Source organism: Emys orbicularis, chromosome 23 (genome assembly GCF_028017835.1).
Source record: "Emys orbicularis isolate rEmyOrb1 chromosome 23, rEmyOrb1.hap1, whole genome shotgun sequence".
NCBI lineage: Eukaryota > Metazoa > Chordata > Testudines > Emydidae > Emys > Emys orbicularis.
The window spans coordinates 11392815-11401095 of NC_088705.1; positions in this window are offsets into that span (position 1 = coordinate 11392815).

An 8281-nucleotide genomic window follows, 5' to 3' on the forward strand; every position below is an offset into this window, starting at 1 on the left:
TGATTCTTCACTGCCCGGCACCTTGCAAGGGGCAGAGGAGAGTTTGGTCTGTATGGCCCAGCCACCCGCGGCCTCTGTGCTAAGAAAGGCATCTAGGCAACCAAAGAGTGCTGCTGCAGGGCCGGATGGAGGCACAGACATCGTGGGGCCCCAGTTCCCGGAGTTACGTGACTGCCTCCGGATTAAGGGTTTGTCTGCCCAGGAAAAATTAATCCAGATTAATGAAAAGTGTGCATTTAAACTGGATTAGTTAAACCAGATTAAACCCCTCTGTGGACCCGCTCATTTGGAATAAAAGTGGCCTTAAGTGGTGTAGTTACTTCCAAAGTGAGTTAGACCTGGTCCACACTTGAAATTTAGGTGGACCTAACCCCAGTGTAGACGCAGCTAGGCTGATGGAAGGATTCTTCCGCTGAACCTAGCTCCTGCCTCTCGGATAGCTGGATTTACTCCAGCAAAGGAAAAGCCCCTTCCATCCCTGTAGTAAGTGCCTATACTCCAGCGCTACAACGGCCTTTGTAGTGTAGACATACCCTGACACTGAACCGAATTAAAGCCACCGGGATTCCAAATGAGAATGTCCCCACGGGGTCTGAATCCAGTTGAACTAATCTGGTATAACTACACTGGTCTAGTAGCATCAGTACGTAACGTTTCTCCTGTGTAGACAAGCTCTAAGATTTCTAGCCCTCCAGCTGGCCTGTGCCTGACCCCTGGTTAATTGACAGAGCCGCATCTAGATGAGTCAGAGGTGTGGCCTGCCTCCTACATCTCAATGGGCATTAACCCCACACCCCGCTGCGCCGGGGGAGGGATGCTAACACCACCCCAGCTGCTTGGGTAAGTACGGGGGGGCGGGGGGAAGGCTCTACTGACACTGCCTCCCCAGGGGGAAGGAGAGACTCTCCTGCTGTGAGCAGGGGACCCCATGCTGCTGCCCTGGCCTCGCTCCGTGTGGGGGCTGAGGGTGGAGGCTCATGACAGCCCTTCTAAGCCTATGATGCTATAATTCTATGATTGCCCGTGGGCTGCCGACCAGACGAGCCACCAGCTGGCTGGGCCGTGGGTTTTGGTCACTGCTGACAGGGGTGAGATCTGAACAGGGACAGTCCCAACACCCTGGGCCGCCCAGTCTCTTTGCAGCCCGCCCCTCCCACCTTGGGATCCCTAGCTGGGAGAGGCCCCTCTGCTTTGCTGGACACGGCCACGCAGCCACCGGGGACAGAGAGGCTGAACCAGGAGGAGTCAAGTCAGCAAGACCAGGGAGAGGACAGTATAACCGCCCCTACCCCACCACTAGGCTGTGCTGTTACGCCGCCCCAGGCTTTGTCTCCCCCTGATCTCTCCCATGGCGAGGGCGGGACTAGGAGGAAGGGGCTGAAACTGATCAATGGAAATGCAGGCTGAATCTAGGGTGATAGGCCCGGCCTGAGCCCCTGTCTCCACCTCCCCCATCCCGTCTGGGCTCTGAAGGAGTTCCGACGTGGCCATCGCTGGCTGGAGCGCTCCCCTGCCCCTGAGATCTATGGGGCTGGGAAACAGTCTCCCAAGGGAGCAGCTGCCCCATAGCTGGGAACAATTCACGAGAGCCCTGCAGGCTGCACCATAGGGCAGGGTCCTGCCTGGGCTGGGCAGGCAAACCCAGCCAGGGCATGGTGGGCGCATGCGCAGACAGCATGCAGGCCTGGCCTGGCATGCAGCCGGAGGAGCCTTCCCCCTCATCATCCGTCTGCTGCCTGAGCCCTGCTCCCTCCTTCCCATCTGCCTCCCTTTATGGCCCCTCTTTACAGGTGCCCTAAATGGCTGCCTGGCTGGGGTACAGATGGGAACGACATCAATTTCCTCTGCCCCCTACCCTGGAAGCCAACCCTGCTCTATAAATTCCTCGGTGCAACAGGAAACCACCAGCTGCAATTAAGCATCCGAGCCTGTTTGAGACTTCAAACAGCAGGGCTGAGCCCAGAATGGCTGCATGCCCACTCCCTCCCTCCGGGGGTGATGGGGGGTGGGGAGCAGAGAGGTCAAAGGTTCTCTTTGTTCTTCCAGGAGGTGATGAGAGGCCAAGGACTTGGCTGTGCAGAATTTTGAACTGGGAGGGGGGGCAGCTGCAGTGTGGGGGGCAGCTTCAGTGTGGGCTGAGGAGGGGGGGGGCACAGGCAGAGCTGGCAGGGAGAACTGGCAGTGCCCTGGATCTGCATGCCCCTGGGATGGGTGACCTCACCCTCTGGAAGGGCTGCTGACGTGGGGCGCTCTGTCTGACTGGGATCCTGGGTGGGCACACGGAGATTCCCTGGGTCGGCAAGCAGGGGCTGGAGGCCAGTGCCAGCCCATGCAGTGCGTCCACTGGTGGGGATGTGTGCAAGAGACATACGTGTGAGCATGCGTGAGTGTGCGCGCACGCCTGGGCACTGTGCGCTCATGCGCATGGTGAACATAGGCATGCACGCACATCTATGTACGGTCTCATGCACGGTCTGCGCATGTGCGAGTGCGAGTGTTTGCATGTACACGATATGTGCTTGTGCACCTCTTTTCTATGCACACATGCACAGGGTATGGATATGTGGCTCTTCACCTCTACGCCGTGAGAGTGCAGCACACACCCGTGCAATGTGTCTGTGCACACGTGTAATATGTGACTGCCCCTGTATACTGCATGTGCCCATAACCATGTGTGTCTATGGTGACGATTACTCAGAGGCAGGCACACATCTGTATGCACAACGTGGATGAGAAGCTCTTTCCCACAGGGCCCACGTGCCCCCATGTGTATCCTAACGCTCCGAGTACACTTCTGGCCCTCAGCAAGCCAGGAACAACAACAGTGCCTCTGTGCGCTCACCTGTCGTGTACACAGGAAGGTACAGCAGTGTGGGGAGGTGCACGTCGGAACCCCAGTGTGTGTGTGAGTGTGTCTTCGTGCACACTTGTGCTTACACACCTTCTGAGAGAGAGCCTGCAGACATGTACACAGGCTTGTGTCTGCATGGACGTGTGCTCGTGTGTGCGTGTGTTTGCAGCACTGCGGCCCCTCAGCAGAGCTGGCACGTTGGGCTTTGCCAGCTCGTTCCCCTCACTCCTACGGCCACGGCTGCCATGGGCCGGGGCAGTCCTTCGAGTTGCCCTTGCAAGACAAGCCGGTTTCCTAGCCCAGCCCCCTTGGCTCTAGGCCGTGCCCTGGTTCCATCACCGAGGCGCTGCCCTTGGGTGCTTTCGGAGCCTGCCTGGGCAGCGCTGGCCCTGGGGAGCTGGGCGGGAAGCAGGGGCTGAGGCTGGGAAGCTGCAGGGACGTCATGTCTCTCCCGGGCCGCTCCCAGTGCCTGCTGCCCCTGGGCTTTCGCAGCGCAAAGCAGGCTGGTTGGCGCGCTCTCCTGCCTGCACTAACTCACGGCTGCGCTGCTGCCACCGGGCAGAAAGCAGGCGGGCGAGACGCAGGCAGGCTCAGGGGAAGTCTGTTTGCCAAACGCAGCCCAGGGGGCCACGCCGCTCTGGGGGCGCCTGCTCACCGTAGGGGTTGGGCAGCCGTGGGGAGAGGCCGAGATCGCCTGAGAAGCTGTGCTCAGACATACCAGGCGTCTCCCCGGGCAGAGAGTCCCAGCCCAGCACCACAACGATGCCCCTAGGAACTAGGCAGCCGTGTGCCCAAGGGGCAGTGGGAAGAGCTGGCCCAGCAGGAACGTCGGGGGGCAGGCGGCCCCTCCCTACAAGAGCATTGGAGCCCATTTTGCTCAGTTACTCCTAGGAGGTCTCCCATTGGGACACTTTTCAGGGTTACCCGAGGTGTATGGGTGAATCGCTACCCCCTGCTTAAAGCCTGGGGGAGTCTCGTCTGTGTCCGTATTCTCACCGTCCGTGATGACCCATATGGCACTCAAGGCTTTTCCTAACTCTGACCAGGGCTCATGGAGGAGGTGGCCAATGGGTCAGAGCTGGATTGACCAAGCATAATGATAGACCCCGGTCGTCGGGATCGAACCTGGGACCTCAGGAGCTCAGTGCATGCGCCTCTAGTGATGAGCTAAAAGCCCACTGGCTGTAGAGCAGACTCATTTAATTCTCTCTAAGTCCTCTTGGTGCCACTAGCTGGGCCAGAACACCCCACCCAGGAGGCGTGTGGGTTACGCATGCAGGGCTGCCAAGGGGTCAAAGAGGTGGGTTTCAGTGTAAAGAAACCAGAACAAGATCCTGATTCCTGCTCGTTTCAGAGCCGGGGCCTGGAGTTTCTAGGGGTGTCTATTGAAGGCTGAAAGCCGCACAGGCGCTGAAAACCAGGCCAAAGTCCCACTGGGCTTTCTCCAGCCAGCGACCCCCATAGCCCGCCAAGCTCGCTCCAGAGCCCCCCCAGCTGATCCTGCCAGATGCACCCTTTGCTCCTGTGCTGGGGAATGAATTAACCGGCCACAGCTGGGCCCTGCACCGCCCTGCAGCCAGGCCTGGCTGCACAGCCGGTTAACCCTTTCCCCTCCCACCTCGAGACGGGGGACCTAGGGCCCCTTCGCTGAACGGTAACAAATGCTGCCACCCCATGGAAGGTGACACGTCTCGGCCTTTTCAATCCTCCCCCCCAGGCTCTGCTCAGCGCCCCAGGCCTGGTTACCAGACCCCCCCCTCAACGGACACGCCCCAGGCCTGCTCCCCCTGCCCAATAAACCCAGAAATACTCCCCATGCCCTGCCCTGCCCAGCCCCATAGGCTGACTCACCCCCGGAGAGGAGCAGCGCAGGGCCTGCGGGATGCCCTGGCAGCGAGCAGCTGTTTCCGGGTGCTGCTGGTGCTGCTCACCCCCAGCTTGTGACCTCACAGGCAGGTCGGGAATTAATCTAACGAGCCCACGGCAGGAAGCCTCCTGTGGGGAGCTGCACCGAGCCCACAGGCCTTGGCCAGAGCGGGGCTTAAGATGTGGCGTCAGTGTGTGGAGTTAAACGGGGCTGCCACGCCTGGTGTGGACGAGACGGGTGTTAACTCACGCCAGGTGATCCCCTCAGAGCCGTTGGGGGAGCCGGCCTAGCCCGTGGTAAGGCAGGGGCTGTGTCTACAGTGGCCAGCGACCATCCCACTTTGAATCCCCGTCTAAGCAGGGCCAGAGAGAGCCAGTGATTCCAGAGCGAGCGTACAGGCTGGGCCGGGGCCTGGCCTTGCTTCTCGTGGGCAGAGCCCTGGCCTGGGGGCAGGAACAGGGCCTGAGTCTGGTGTAACTGCTAAGCACCAGCATTCGTTAGCGCTTCCCTTACCCTGCCCTTGACACTCCCTGGCTCTTCAGAGCTTCCTACCGGGGAGCAGCCCCCTTCAGTCCTGCTCTGCGTCAGCAAACTGCAGCCAGCTCCCTCACGGCGCTAACCCAACTGCCTGGAAGGCACAGTCATGTCACTCCCCGCCCTGCGCCGTGAGGAGAGGCAGCAGCTTCCTGCTGCGTTTTGCCTCCGCTACGGCCTCCTCCATGAGGGAGGGATAGCTCAGTGGTTTGAGCATTGGCCTGCTAAACCTAGGGTGGTGAGTTCAATCCTTGAGGGGGCCACTTAGGGATCTGGGGCAAAAATCAGTACTTGGTCCTGCTAGTGAAGGCAGGGGGCTGGACTCGATGACCTTGGGGGGGTCCCTTCTAGTTCTATGAGATAGGTATATCTCCATATATTATGACCCTTCTCCTGGGGGGGGGCTGCAGGGGATGCAAGCGACAGGGAAACAGTGGGTAGGTGAAGGCGTAACGGGGAAAGGACTGTGGCGGAAGGCTGCCAGAGAGAGGAAGGCAAGGGAGGGATCAATCCATGCTGTGGGTAGCTGAGATCAGTTACCTCCTGTCTTTTAGACATCCCAGCCTGACAGCTCAGGTCAGCAGGAGGCTGCCCGTGCTGGGGATGACCCCATGGCTGTCGAATTCGCTGCCCCTTAGCCCAGCGTTTCCAGGGGTGCTTTTGAATGCCAGACCCTGCCTGAGGCCCCGCGGTCGCAAGGAGAGTTATTTATAGGGTGCCTTGTTTGCTCAGCCCTGGGCCTGCACAGCTCCCCCGACAAGATGGCCGTGTAATTCCGTGTAATTCCAAGGATTAGAACGTCCTCCCTTACTTCCACAGCAAAAATACCAAACAGCTGCTCTGTGCCAGGAGGCAGCTAGAAAAATAACTTTTATGGTGCAAATCTGAGTAGGGCCACTAGGGGGAGCCTCCTGCCAAACAGGTGGGGGGCTGTAGCCTTCCACAACTCTCCCCCCACCGGCACAAACGCACACGAGCGTGCGTTGCACAGGGGCCGCTCTCTGCCGCAGGCTTGACTCCTGCCAGAAGGGAGGTCGCTGGGTCTTGGCCTCCGTTGGCCCAGCGGGCATAAATCGGTGTTCACTGCGCGGAGGGCGATGGCCCAGCCAAGCAGGGCCTAGGTTTAACCAGCGTGCCATTAACGAACAGTAAATGGGGGGTCTTTTTATTTCCTCTCTGGTGTTTGAGCCGTTCCAGGGGAAGAGAGTTAAAGATTTTTGCCAAAGTCTGGAGGCTAGAAACTTATTTAAAAAAATATATATATAATAAAGCAAGCAGCTGAGTGTCTCGCCTCTTCCCCTGACGGCAGGAGCTGGGGCCCTAGGAAGCCAGCGCCTGCAGCAAGGGCTGGCAACGCCACTGGTGCTAGATCGATTTCCCCCCAAATCTCCCCCTGCGGCGAACGCAAAGCCCTCGGCTCAGAGGGGCAGCGGGGCAGGCAGAGGGTTCTGGCTGGAAGCACGGGAGCCCTGGTAGAGCGGCTAACCAGCCCTCGCCAACCTGCCTGACAGTGCATGTGTCATTGTGCATGCGTGTGGCTCCGGCCGTGTTAGCCAACTGCACGGAACATGCTCTACCACATTTGGGCCTGCTAGGAGCCATGTGGTCCAGCTGTTTGCAGTGCACGGGGCCGGCTTTTCCCTTCACCAGCCCCCACCGCTCTCACCTGGGGCTCTCGCCATTTGTATTCTAGCCTGAGAACCGGCCCCCTCTCGCCCCAGCAGCAAAGCCCAGCTGTCTCTCCAGCCAGGACTGTTGTTAGCCGCGGCTCCCTGGGAAGCGGCTCTGCACCAAATGGCCTCTCCGCAGATGGTTTTTAGGGAGGATTTTAACACCCTGGCAGTTGGGGGAGGCGAGAGAAGCTTTAGGGCCTGCTCCTCTGAGTCACCAGCTGCCAGGCGGCAACCGCAGCCGGTGCCAGGGTGCAGCGGAGGAGATGGTGGTGGTGGGAGCCGCAGCTAGGAGGGGGAAAAGGCCGGGAGCTGGGACCACCTCGCTCCCAGCTTCCCTCTCACCGGTGCAGCGAATTGTGCCATTCTGGGCGCAGAACCTCCTGCAAGCTGCTCCCTTACCCGAGAGGAACGGGCCTGCTGCTCCGGGCCTTGGGCAAGGGGATGGGGAGCCCGGGGCAGAGGGGGAGTTCAGACACGCATTGCCACATCCCCAGCCTCTGCAATTCCAGCTGGGTCTGCACCTGCTTGGCTCTTCTGTCAACGTCCATGGGGCCTGCCAGCCAGCAGCCCCGGGCTTCCCTCCCCAGCTCAGCCGCTGCCTCTCAACCAGGCCCCCCCGGTTCTCCTCACTCTTCCAGCCCAGAGCCTCCGCGGGGGGGCTGGTTTAGGCCAGAATCCCTGTCCTGCAACACAACCTATTTTAATCTCTGCCTTAACCGAGAGCCCCTAGAGCCGACAGCCCAGTCCTTTAACCCCTGCGGGCTCGGAGCTCCCCGCTCCAATCCCCAGCAGCGCCGTACGCCCGCAGGGACCCCAGGGAACCACGCCATGCCCCGCTTGTTAGAAAGGTTTATTTCTCTTTATTTACAGGATCGATTTTAAAAAAACATCACAGCGGGGGCAGGGAGCCTCGAACGCTCTGTGCTGGAGCTGGGCGGCCGGAGAGCTGGGCCAAAGGCTGGCTCGTGGCCCCGTGGCCATCTCCCGCTCAGGGGCCAGAGCCCGCCGCGGCAGGGAGCGAGCCCCCCTCGGCTGGCTGTGGGACCAAGGTCAGACCCCTCTGCTGGATGTCGTCAAAGGAGAATTAAAGTGAATGGTTATAAATTATGCCCTGGAATAAAGAGGGCTCCGGTACCACGGCGCCTGGCTCAGAGGGGCTCCACCCCCTCTGGCCTCTCTGAGACTCAGGCCGAGTGGGTGGCACTTTCCCCCGCGCCAATCGCGTTCACATTTTGCTCCTGTCCCCCCAGCCCTCCATCGAGGCTGGGCCAGAGTGGAGCCTTGTTCCACCCTTAGCATGAGATGCAGGGGCTGGGCTCGCTGGGGGGGAAATGACCTCCCTGCCCTGGAGTGCCT